The sequence below is a fragment of the Malania oleifera genome, chromosome 1 (assembly GCF_029873635.1).
Source record: "Malania oleifera isolate guangnan ecotype guangnan chromosome 1, ASM2987363v1, whole genome shotgun sequence".
In the NCBI taxonomy this organism is placed as follows: Eukaryota; Viridiplantae; Streptophyta; class Magnoliopsida; order Santalales; family Ximeniaceae; genus Malania; species Malania oleifera.
The window spans coordinates 57,797,478-57,810,615 of NC_080417.1; positions in this window are offsets into that span (position 1 = coordinate 57,797,478).

The following is a 13,138-nucleotide window of genomic DNA, read 5'->3' on the forward strand; positions in this document are numbered from 1 at the left end:
CCTCTCCAAGTGATATCTCCTCACTCGGTAACTCCATCAATTAGGCTATAGCCCGCCTCTCTAAGCGATATCCCCATGTTTAGCCAATGATCCAAATAACCTTGAACCGCCAATATCTACAAGATACAAATCAAATAGATGTACAAAGAATGCTCTTAAATAGAGCTGATTAGTACAATTGAAAAACTAATATACTTCAATTCAAAATATCAAAAGAATGAAGTAGAAAGCTCAAGATTTATATCACTGGATTACTTCTCTTTATAAGGATCAAGAACTCATACTATATGCTTTAGAGAAGACTTGATATACTTAAAAATATCTCAATGATTTCACAGCAGTTCAGTCATCAATTCAATAGCAAGAGGGCTTTGAGTGAGAGAGAGCTTTTTGAGAGATTATTCAATTTTTGGTAAGTTTGATTTTCATAAACCATGTATTTATAGGCTTAGAAACACTCTCATTTCTACTGCCCAAGTTTACTTGGAGTTCCCCCTAAGTTTCTAAAAAGATTAGGGAGCAAGAAAATTGAATTTGAAATCAAGAAGTTTGAAAAATTTGGTCGTTGCCGAACTTCGGTTGCCTGAGATGCTACTTCAGTCACCTGAAGTGGGTTTAGGAGCCTGAAGATACAGGGTCAGGTGCTTGAAGCAACACTGCCTGTTCTAATTTCTTTCAATAAATCCTCAGTAGCCTGAGGATAGAACCTCAATTTCCTGAACAGTCAAAAATTTATTTTCTTCTCTCTTTTTCAAAAATATTTGGCTTTCTTGCTTTCTTACTTTTAAAAAACATTTTTCGAGGTTTTTAAAATAAAGTCTTTAAGTCCATTTATATCCCCTAATAAGCTTCAATTCATTCAAAATGATATTTTATACTTGAAGTACTTACATGAAGCTTTCCTAGAATATGAAAACTTTCTTACTCATTGAAATCTTCATGATCATTGTTTCTTTTTCATTTGAGGTTAATTATGCAATGAGTCCTTTGTTGCTTTGAGTCTCTTTGAGTTTTATCTTGATCACCTTGTTATATGTCTTTCAGTACTTAGTGATCCTTAGATAGTTCTTTTGAATCTTTGGCTTTTTGAAGTTCCTGAAATATCATCACTTAAAAAAAAAAAAAAAAACACGTTAAACTTTTCTTTTATTTGTTACCATCAAAACAAGATGTGAATTTGTTAAGCCACAAAACTATTTTGGGAAATTCAGTTGATTGACAGGGAAATATATATATATATATATATATATATATATATATGTATATATATATGTGTGTGTGTGTGTGTGTGTGTGTGTGTGTGTGTAATTTCAAGATAATGGAATTAAGAATGTTGTGGGTGTGAATTAAAATTAGTAGGCGAGTTCAGTTAGCGAGGTAAGGGAAATATACTATACTAGTAAATTTAGACATTTTATCAATAAATTATAGTATTTGTTTAGTAAGATGCTAGGTATAAATTATACAGTTTTATAGATATCAGAACATGAGTTTTATTAATCATGTGGCCTGAGTAGATATTTGTTTAGTACTGAGTTTATACAGTTTTTCAGAATACCATGATTTATAGTATTTTTGGCACAGAAATATGTTTTATCATATTTTACAAAATTTATAAATTACAGTGAATATACAGACAGATATTATACAGACATATAACTTATAGACAGATATTTTACAGATAAATATTTTACAAACAGATATTATACAGACAGATATGTTACAGTATTTACAGAATACCATGATCTCCAAAATTACAAAGCCATAACACCCATATAGTACAGTTTATTCAGTCAAATAATACTGATAAGATATACAATTATTTTAGTCAGATATTATAGTATTTATAGATCAGATTTACAGTGTTATGGTTATTTTGGAATTATGATGAAACAACAAGATAATTATATATTAGTATAATATAGTATCAGACCTTGATGAATTATTTCAGTTAGATTCAGTCAGCAGAGCACGATACCGTTGCTATTTTAGATAAGAGTGTAACCACATATCTCAGATAGTTTGTGGATTTCCGTCAACCGTACCTTTGGAGGGATTGCAAGCTCCCCAGAAATCTAGGTTGAGGTGGCCGGTTTGACGAGGGAGAGATCAGTTACCATTCCTGGAGGGATTGCAAGCTCCCCAGTATTCTGGGCTAAGGAGGCTGGCCTGATGATTGATAAAGTATCAGCTAACTTATCCTGCTGGGCCAACCAGAGTTAAGTCCTACCTAAGGGCCGCACAACTTTGTCATGAAGGGTTAAATCATGACATATAGATTTCCAGGGCACTTTTTACAGTTATTTATATACAAACAGATTTACAGGATCATGACAGATATATTAAAATACTAGCATTATGATTAAATAGAAAACTCAGATATTACAGGTGTATTTTAAGCCACATAGGTGTGAGTTACACAGTATTATATTTTATATGATATCTCAGTTCAGTTATTTATTAGTAAATTATTTATGTAAACTCAGTTGCCACACACTAGTAATAGCATATTTCTTCTTACTGAGAGTTGTCTCATCCCAGCATTTTTCAGGTGATCCAACTAGACGAGCAAATCAGGCTTGCAGGTAGAGAGGTCATCTACACTACCTTGTCAGTAGGGTAAGTGTTATCAAGAGGTTGTATTTTTTAGTAGCATTCAGGAGTTTTTGGGCAGAGGATACTGGGATGATGTGTAATTATGTATGTATATTTTGGAGAGATACTAAATTCAGGTATTGTGTATATGGTTGTATAGTTTTGTGTTTTTCGTTGTATAGGTATTTTCCAATAGTCATTACAGGGGTATCAGAGTAAGGTAATTTATAGTATATATTTAAAAAAATGGTATGAAATTGCAGGTCATTATCAGAGCCTAGGTTGCTAGGTTCTATAAACTCTAGAGTACCACAGAAAACAATATTAGTATTGTCTCTGTATATTAAAAGCATAACTCAGCCGCCACACACTAGTAATAGCATATTTCCTCTTATTGAACATTGTCTCATCCTAGTGACTTACTATTTTTCAGGAGATCCAGTTAGGTGAGCGGATCAGGCGAGCGGATAGAGGACTGTTTACGTTGCCCTTATTGGAAGGGTAGGTGTTCTTTGGTGCTAGTGGTGTGGGGTAGATCCTAGGTTTTGATGATGTCACTACGTATTTTATAATATATATATATATATATGTATATATTTTGGGAATCATAGTTTTTTGGTATTATATTGTATATAGATGTTTACAGTTTCTTGTGTACCGCTGCTTAGGAATGTATGGTGTACAGAGTTTCCTCAATGCTTTTCGGGCCTAAGATGTTTCAGTAGCATTACAGACAGATTGGTTATATGTTTTATAAATATTATGAAAAAAAAATGATGATATAAGTAGCAGGTCGTTATAGTTTGGTATCAGAGCTTAGGTTGCTAGAATTGTAGACCCTAGAATGCAGTGGAAACAATACCAGAATATAGGAAAAAGGATTTGAGGTTTTATTCTATGATCTGGATACAGGATTTTCGTGGTGGTTTCTGTGTTTTTCCTAGGGTGATGATTTTAGGAAAGTCATAGTAAACTATCGAGGAGTCGTGTGTTTAGATTACATGATTGGATTTTGGGTTAGGTGCAGGGGTGATAGTTAATAGAGAATCTAAGATTTTAGTTAAATGAAATAAATAAGATATGTACAGGAGATAGGATCTTGAAATAGTGTTATTTGTATTTACAAGATGGATCCAGGGAGCAGTGGTATAAATACCGGAGGTGATAGACCAGGGCCCTCTAGTATGGGAGGTGGAGATACAGATGCAGTGTTGTGCAACGTCACCCAATAGGTGATGGCTAGAAGCGGGGGAGAGCGTGGCTACATGATCGAGCAGTTTACACGGATGAAGCCACCATCTCTTGCTAGAGGAGTTGACCCGATTGTAGCTGAAATTTGGGGTTAGGATGTTGAGGAGATTTTGGTAGTGTTGGCATGTACAGACAAGTAGAAGGTGTCATTTGCGTCGTTTAAGCTGACAAAAGAGGCAAAGTGCTGGTGGAGATCAGCACGATTAAACAAGGACCAGAGGCCTGATCTAGTGCCAGTGACGTGGAGTCGGTTTAAGGAGTTGTTCTTTGAGCGATATTTCCTTGCTATCATTCGGAGCACGAAGGTAGTAGAATTCCTGCATTTAACTCAGGAACAGATGACAGTGTCTCAGTATGTTGCCCAGTTTATTGAGTTGTCCCGTTTCGCCCCACACTTGGCACCAGATGAGGAGAGGAGAGCCAAAAAGTTTGAGGAAGGCTAGAGGCAGAATTCATTCGAGCAAGTTATTGGTTTTTGGGCTCAGACATTCGTGAAGGTGGTGGATAGAGCTGTCGTTATCAAGAGTGGCATGCAGAGAGGTGCTGTAACTCAAAGTCAAAGAAAGAGGCTCGCACCTCAGGACTTTTAGTTGAGTTCCAGCCAAGGGCCATGGAGAGGAGATGGGTATGGAGGTAGTCAGGGATGAATGATGGGGCGCTATGGTCTTCAGGGTGGAAGGGCTATTCCTACCTGTACTAGATGTGGCCGAAGACATCCAGGTGAATGTAGAATGGGAGAGGACGTCTGCTACAGTTGTGGGAGACCCGGGCACAGGTCTTGGTCATGTTAGGGATTGCCAACCCAGGCACCAACTCCTACACCATTTCAAGGTGGTTATTAGGAACCCCATGGAGGCCAGCAGAGGAACACTACATCGGTGAGATTTTATGCATTGATGTCGGGTGACGCCGAGGCAACTGGAGATGTAGTTATAGGTACCCGTACTTCTATTTCATATAAAGTTGTTGTTTTATTTGATACAGGTGCTACCCATTCTTTTATTTCATCGTTCTATGCTAAGTTAACGGGGTATGAGGCACGGTTGTTGGATGTTGGGTTGGTTGTAGCTACGCTGACTGGATCAGTGGTGAGATGTAGGAGAATACTCAGGGACTTTCCAGTGACCATTCAGGGAAATGTACTACCAGCTAATCTTGTGATATTAGACATGCAGGGGTTTGATATAATTTTGGGTATGGATTGGTTGGTAGTTAATCATGCATGATCGATTGTAATTTGAAAGAAGTGATTTTTAGGCATCTAGGTGATAAGGAAAACAGATTTCTTGGTTCATGTGTACGTTCTTCACCACAGCTTGTGTCAGCTATTCAGATGAAGAAATTGATTCAAGAAGGCTGCTAGGGATTTGTTGCCTGCATAAAAAAATTGCCAAAAGAAGAACTAAAACAAGCCAATATTCCTGTGGTTAGAGTTTTTCAGATGTATTTCCAGAAGAATTACCTGGTTTGCCACTAGACCGTGAAGTTGAATTTACTGTGGATCTTCTACCAGGATCAACCTCAGTATCTAAAGCACCTTACTGACTGGCTCCAACCAAGTTAAAAGAACTAAAAGATCAATTGTAGGAATTGCTAGATAAAGGATTTATTAGGCCCAGTGTGTTGCTTTGGGAGCACCAATTCTGTTTGTGAAGAAGAAAGATGAGACCATGAGGATATGTATAGATTACAGAAAGATAAATAAACTAACAGTTAAGAATAAATATCCTCTTCCTAGGATCGATGACTTTTTTTATCAGCTTCAGGGGACCCAAGTCTATTCTAAAATGACCTCCAGTCAGGTTATCATCAGGTGAAAATTAGGGCGGAAGACATTTCAAAGACAACATTTCGAATGAGATATGGACATTACGAGTTCTTAGTAATGCCATTTGGATTGACTAACGCACCAGCAGTATTTATGGATTTAATGAACCGAATGTTCCACCAATACTTGGACTAGTTTGTGATGGTATTCATTGATGATATACTGGTATACTCGAGGAGTTTCGAGGAGCACAAGAATCATTTGAGACTGGTATCGCAAACATTGAGAGAGAGAAATATATACACGAAGTTCAAGAAATGTGAATTTTGGTTGAGGCAGGTTTCTTTTCTTGGCCATGTGATCTCTGAAGCAGGTATATCAATTGACCCGAGTAAGATAGAGGCGGTAGTGAATTGGGTAAGGCTAGGGAATGTCCAAGAGGTTAGAAGTTTTCTAGGTTTGGCAGGTTACTACCGACGCTTTGTTAATGGTTTCTCCAATTTATCAGGTCCACTGACGCGACTTACGAGGAAAAATGTAAGATTTGAATGGACTGATGATTGTGAGCAGAGCTTTCAGGAGCTGGAGCAAAGATTGGTTACTGCCTTAGTGCTGGCTATCCCATTAAGAGAGGACGGATTTGTGATATGCAGTGATGCATCATTGAAGGGTCTTGCATGTGTATTGATGCAGCACGATAAGGTTATTGCCTATGCCTCTAGAAAGCTTAAAGAATATGAAATGAACTATCCTGTGCATGACTTAAAATTAGCTGCAGTGGTGTATGTTCTCAAAATCAAGAGGCATTATCTATATGGTGGGAAGTGTGAAATCTTCACGGATCACAAAAGTTTAAAATATTTCTTTACCCAAAAATAAATGAATATGAGGCTAAGAAGGTAGCTAGAACTTATTAAAGACTATGACTGCACTATTAGTTACCACCCAGGGAAAGTAAATGTGGTAGTAGATGATCTGAGCAGGAAATCAGTGGGACTAATTGTCATGCCCCAAACTCGATAATGGGACCTAGGGCTAAATTAGTAACCTAACATGTCTCTGTATCATACAAAACACCAATGAGATACCGTAATGAATGAAGGTCTGACCCTATGGGGTTCCTGTACACCTTATATACATTCACATATATGACATATAGGCAACGAAAACTATTCTTTCTCTACATACATTGTACCATGCCAAAGTCAATACAAAAGGAGTCTAAGCTCCATAATAGAATACATAAACCCGGGTGTCAGCCAAAACCCAAAATGACAACCCAATAAAGTCTTAGTACTTATACAAGTACTTCCCGTAGTACACTGACCACTACGCTCCCAACACAAGGCCGCTCGTTCTCATTACTCAAAGGACCTGAAAAATACGTACGTACGATAGGGGTGAGGCACCTCTCAGTAAGGCAGATCCAGGTTATATCGGTGTGTGGCGTATGAGTGTTATCATTACATAAAACATACACAGTTCAATACAATTCAAGTATTTTCACAAAATAGTTCTAGTATTTTCACAAAATAGTTCCAGTATAGTGCTCATCACACACACATACATGATCAAGTAACCTGGAATTTTCACACCCTTCGCCTCAAAGCCGACTCGCATTACACGGCATCCCCAACACATGGCGTAGCCCCACGCTCCCATAGCATCACACTGGTACAACTGGTGGATCCACACCTTTCAGTGATCAGCTAGTAAGGCCCACGCCCTTAGATATAGAGTCGGACACTTTTGCCACTAGCAGGTGGTATTTCACACCCTCGGATATAGAGTCAGACACTCTTTCACAACCTAGAACAATTCGAAACCCCGTTCCTATTTCTCATTTCAGAAAATCACAACTCATGCATGTTCATATAACAATTCAATCCACACCCATTTGGTAATCTAAAAATCATGATTTTCCAAAATACAGTTTAAACAAGTCAAAGTACGACCATCTCCATAACATAATATATATCACAATATATCCACGATTTTCCAACAAAACCAGAGATGTAACCCAATGCCCCCTTTTTCCCAAAACTGTAACATGAAAATCACGTAATTTCCACCCATTAGATTTCCCCAAATGAGTAGTTAAAACACACACAAGACCGTGAACCACAGTTCTACCGAATCTGATTTAAAAAATAACCGATATAAATAGAATCCCCTTACCTTTCCCCAAATATCCAAAACCCAAACTCCACGGCTTCTAAACCACGAACCGAGTTCCCAAAACCTATAAACCATAGTACAAAACATACTTACAATTTTATTCTCTACAAAACTACCATATCAGAATCAAAAATCGAGCCTTACCTCAATTTTAGGTCAAATCCCGAAAATGCTCGAAACGAAGATCCATTTCACAAATCTCGAAGAGAATCGTCCACTGATCCTCGTAATAATGTCGGATCATCAATTCTAGCAATGTATGGCAAAGAAATCTAAAGAGAGAAAGATACTTTCGAGTTCCTAGAGAGAGGGAGAGAGAATTTTGATTTCTTAGCTAAGAAGCAACCTAAATGGATATTTATAGCACCTTTGACTCGGCCAGCCTCATCGATGAGGCGGCGTCCTCGTCGACGAGTTAACGAAGGGAAGTCGTCAATGAAGCAGTAGCCTCGTCGATGAGCCTGAGATTTTTAGATTTCCCGAAACCCCTCAGCTTCTCCTCGTCAACGAACACTTGCATTTCGTCGCTGAATAACAGAAGAGACCTCATCAACGAACTCTGACTTTGTCGATGAAGCCTACTCAATTTACTGTTTTACCCTTATTTATTTATTTATTCCATATATCACGGTTTGGGTTCTTACAACCTCCCCTCCTTACAAAAATTTCGTCCTCAAAATTTGTAATCTCTCATTCACGAACTCATGCACACAACCAAACACACACTCGACTTTGGAAAGGACCGGCGGCCATTTACATCGTAGCCCCATCACAATACATACACACCCTCACTTATGGCGAAGGAATACTGTGGTTACATACATAAACCGTCTCAAGAGTTCACAATAATACACACTCCCAACGACTAACCACCTATCTCAATACAATAGTAGGGTAACACATATATACTCACTGATGCTACTAACAAAACCGCAATTTAGAAGAACTGTGGATACTTCCAGCGTATCTCCGCTTCCAATTCTCAAGAAGCTTCCTCAACCTCATGATTTTGCCACAATACCTTCACTAATGGCATATCCTTGATGCGAAGCTTTTGAACTTTATGGTCTAGAATCTGAACAAGTACTTCCTCATTCGCTAAAGTATCCCTAATTTCCAAGTTCTCGTAACTAATAACATGTGAAGGATCTGACACGTACCTCCTCAACATGGATACGTAAAACACATTATGGATCCTCGAGAGCACTGGGGGTAGTGCAATCTTTTAGGCTACCAAACCCACTCGCTTAAGAACCTCGAATGGTTCGATATACCTCGGGCTCAGCTTGCCCTTCTTTCCAAATCTCATCACCCCTTTCATCAGAGCAATTCTCATAAATACCTTACCCCCACCTCAAATTCCAACTCAGGCCGTCGAACATCCGCGTAACTCTTCTGCCGACTCTGAGCCAATTTAATCCTATCTGGCATCAAACCCACCTTCTCAAAAGTCTGCTACACGAGTTCAGGTCCTAACACCTAATGTTCACCAACCTCATTCCAATATAGAGGAGACCAACACATCTAACCATATAGAGCCTCAAACGATGCCATCCCGATACTAGCTTGGAAGCTATTGTTATAGGCAACTCCACTAGTGGAAAAAACTGCATCCAACCACCACTGAAGTCTAACATGCAAGCCCATAACATATCTTCAAAAATTTGTTTTGTCCTCTCCAACTGTCCATCATTCAAGGCGTGGAACGCTGTACTAAAAGTAAGCTTCGTCCCCAATGCTTCCTGCAAGCTCTTCCAAAAATGAGAGGTAAACCTCGGGTCTCAATTTGACACTGGTATCCCATGCATTCTAACTATCTCATGCACGTACAAGTCTGCTAGCCTACTCAAAGGATAGCTAACCTTCATCGGTAAAAAGTGAGCAAATTTTATCAACCTATCCATGATCACCCAAATGGCATTCTTCCCGTGAAGCAGTGGCGGCAATCCGATCACAAAGTCCATGGAAATATGCTTCCATTTCCATTCCAGAACAACTAAAAGTTGTAACAATCTTTCTGGCATATGATATTCAACTTTCACCTATTGACACATCAGAAATTGCTCCACAAACTAAGCAATCTCCCTTGTCATACCACTCCACCAAAAGGTCTCGCGCAAATCCCAATACATCTTTGCACTACCAGGATGTACCATATACAACAAATGATGTGCTTCCTCCAATATCGTCCTTCTGATCTTGTCGTCATTTGGAACACACAGCCTGATTCCAAACTTCAATACACCTCCCTCAAAGATGCTAAAATCTATAGTCAACCCCTACTGCACTTTCTCCATAATCTCAATCAACTCCGCGTCACTAGCCTGCGCGGCTTTAATACGGTCAAACTAAGTCAGTTGGATCACCAAATTAGCAATGAAAGCCTAATGATCACTGGACATCAACTCTATACCAAGCATCCCAAATCCTGTCTACTATGATGCTGAGCTACAACGACTGATACTATCACATGCTCCGACTTCTGACTCAACCCATCAGCCACCATATTGGCTTTCCCTGAGTGATAGCTGATGGTGCAATCGTAGTCCTTAATTAGCTCAAACCACCTCCGCTGCCTCATGTTCAACTCCTTCTACATGAAAAAGTACCTAAAGCTTTTGTGATCAGTGAAAATCTTGCACTAATCAGGTAATGTCGCCAGATCTTTAGTGCATAGACTACAGTAGCCAATTCCAGATCATGCTTAATGTAGTTCTTCTCGTATTCCTTAAGTTTCCAAGAAGCATAAGCTATTACCTTACCCTGTTGCATAAGTATGCATCCTAAACCCTTTAGAGACGCATCGCTATAGATCCCAAAACTGCCATCCCCCAAAGGAATGGTCAAAACCAGAGCAATAATCAATCATTATTTCAGCTCCTGGAAACACTACTTGCAATCCTCGGTCCGATCAAATTTCACCCCCTTCCTGGTCAATCATGTCAAAGGTCTAGACAATTTAGAGAATCCCTCCACGAATCGATGATAATAACATGCCAGTCCTAGAAAACTCTGAACCTCTTACACACTCTTCAGTCTCACTTAGTCGACCACAACTTCGATCTTGCTAGGATAAACTGAGATACCGCCTTTAGACATCACATGGCCTAAAAAAACGACCTAATTCAACTAGAACTCACACTTTTTCAACTTGGCATATAACTTCCTCTCCCATAGAACCTTGAGCACCAACCTCAGATGGTTTTCATACTCTTTTGAACTCCTCGAGTAAACCAAAATGTCATCAATAAATACCACTACAAACTGATCCAGGTACTCATGGAAAACCCTATTCATCAAATCCATGAACACAGCTAGAGCATTCGTCAACCCAAAAGGCATGACCGTAGGTCGATCTTCGAAAAGACCTGAGTCCCCTGCAACTGGTCAAAGAGATCATTAATACAAGGCAACGAGTAACGATTCTTCATGGTCACCTTGTTGATCTAACGATAATCAATGCACAGGTGCATCGACCCGTCCTTCTTCTTCACAAAAAAAAAAATGTAGCTCCCCAAGGCAAAACACTCCGTCAGACAAAGCCCTTGTCTAGTAATTCCTTCAACTACTCCTTCAACTCATGAAGTTCTACTAAAGTCATCTGGTACAGAGCTTTAGAGATTGGTGTCTTGCCAGGCAATAACACTATCACAAACTCCACCTCACGATCCGAAGCTAAACTGGGTAGGTTTTTGGGAAACACATCTGGGAACTCGTTAACCACTCGAATATCCTTAAGCTTCAACTCATCCCGCGGAGGTTCCCTCATGCAAACTGGGCACCCCTAACATCCATCTAAAAGTAACCTCCTTGCTTGTAATGCCAATAGGACCTGAGGGGTCGAACGCACATATGATCCTACAAACTCGTACTCCTATTCCCCTGGAGGTCTGAACACTACCACCTTTCCATAACAGTCAATCACAGCATAACTGGAGGATAACCAATCCATTCCCAATATGACATTGAACCCAGACATGTCGTATACCACAAGATTTGTCGGTAGAAGTCTTCCCTCAATTACCACTGGGCGGTCTTCTAACATCCTCCTACAGAATGATACACACCCAGATAGTGTAGCTACAGACAATTCTTCATTCATGACTCGAGTCTTAACCCCACACAATTTTACAAAATTAGCAGATGTAAAGGAATGGGTCGCACCCAAATCAAATAAAACCACAACTCTATTTAAAAGCAACATCATAGTACCTGTCACCACATTCCCCACATGCTCAGCATTTGGTGGAGTAAGCGAGTATACCCTTGCCAGAGCTGTGTTCATCTAATACATTCCTCGAGATACCTAATTACTTCCCCAATTCTGACTCGAAGTGGGCGTACCCCTATTTGGTGCATGACAATCCCGAGCCATGTGGGATGACTAGCCATAGTTGTAGCAGTTACCCTTAAATGGTTGACAATCACCGCTATGCCATCTGTGGCACCTGAACAACGGTTACCTGACTAACTCACCTAAGAACTCTAGTGCTCAGTATTCTGACACTAACTCGAGCCCTTGTTCTTATTCTTCCATGATCCCTGGCAAGATCTAGATTGAGAACCAGAAGGTACTGGCCTCTTCTTCAGTTCCTGATCCACCTCATCCTCCCAGATGTCGGTCTCGATCATAGTGGCCTTATCCACCAAAATTGAAAAATCATGGATCTGAAGCATACCCACTAATCTGTGGATATACTTCTTTAGACCCTTCTTGAACCTCCAAGTCTTCTCGTACTCGTTCGAGATCAAACATGGCATGAACATATATCGAGCAGTATACCCCTACACCGTCATATCTCCCTGTATTAGAGCAGAGAACTCATCCACCTCTACATCACGTATGAAGGTCGGTAAGTATCTTTTAAAGAACACTTCCTTGAAATGAATCCATGGCATCTCTGTAGGATCGGCTCTCTAATTCTCCAATAGACTCACCGTAGTCCACCTTTGTCCTGCCTCTCCAAACAGCTAGAAGGTAGCGTAGAGGACTCTCTGCTTATCTGTGCAGTGAAGGACCTCTAGAATCCTCTCAGTCTTCTCGACCCAATCTTCCGCTATCATTGGATCGGGTCCTCCTGAGAACATTGGAGGGTGCATACGTGTGAACTTCTCGATGGTACACCCTGCAGCAGTAGAAGGGCGTTCGCGTTTCCTAACACTCCACCTGATCTCCCACCTAACCTGCCTTATCAACCCTTAAGGCACAGAAAGAGACTCATTGCTCGTAGTCTCCTCAGAGCCACTTTTCAAGTTGTTATCCTTGGGCTCCATTCTGAAAATACAATAGGAATCTATTAGCACTTTTACATCACGTATAGTTAACACAATCATTTATAACTAATC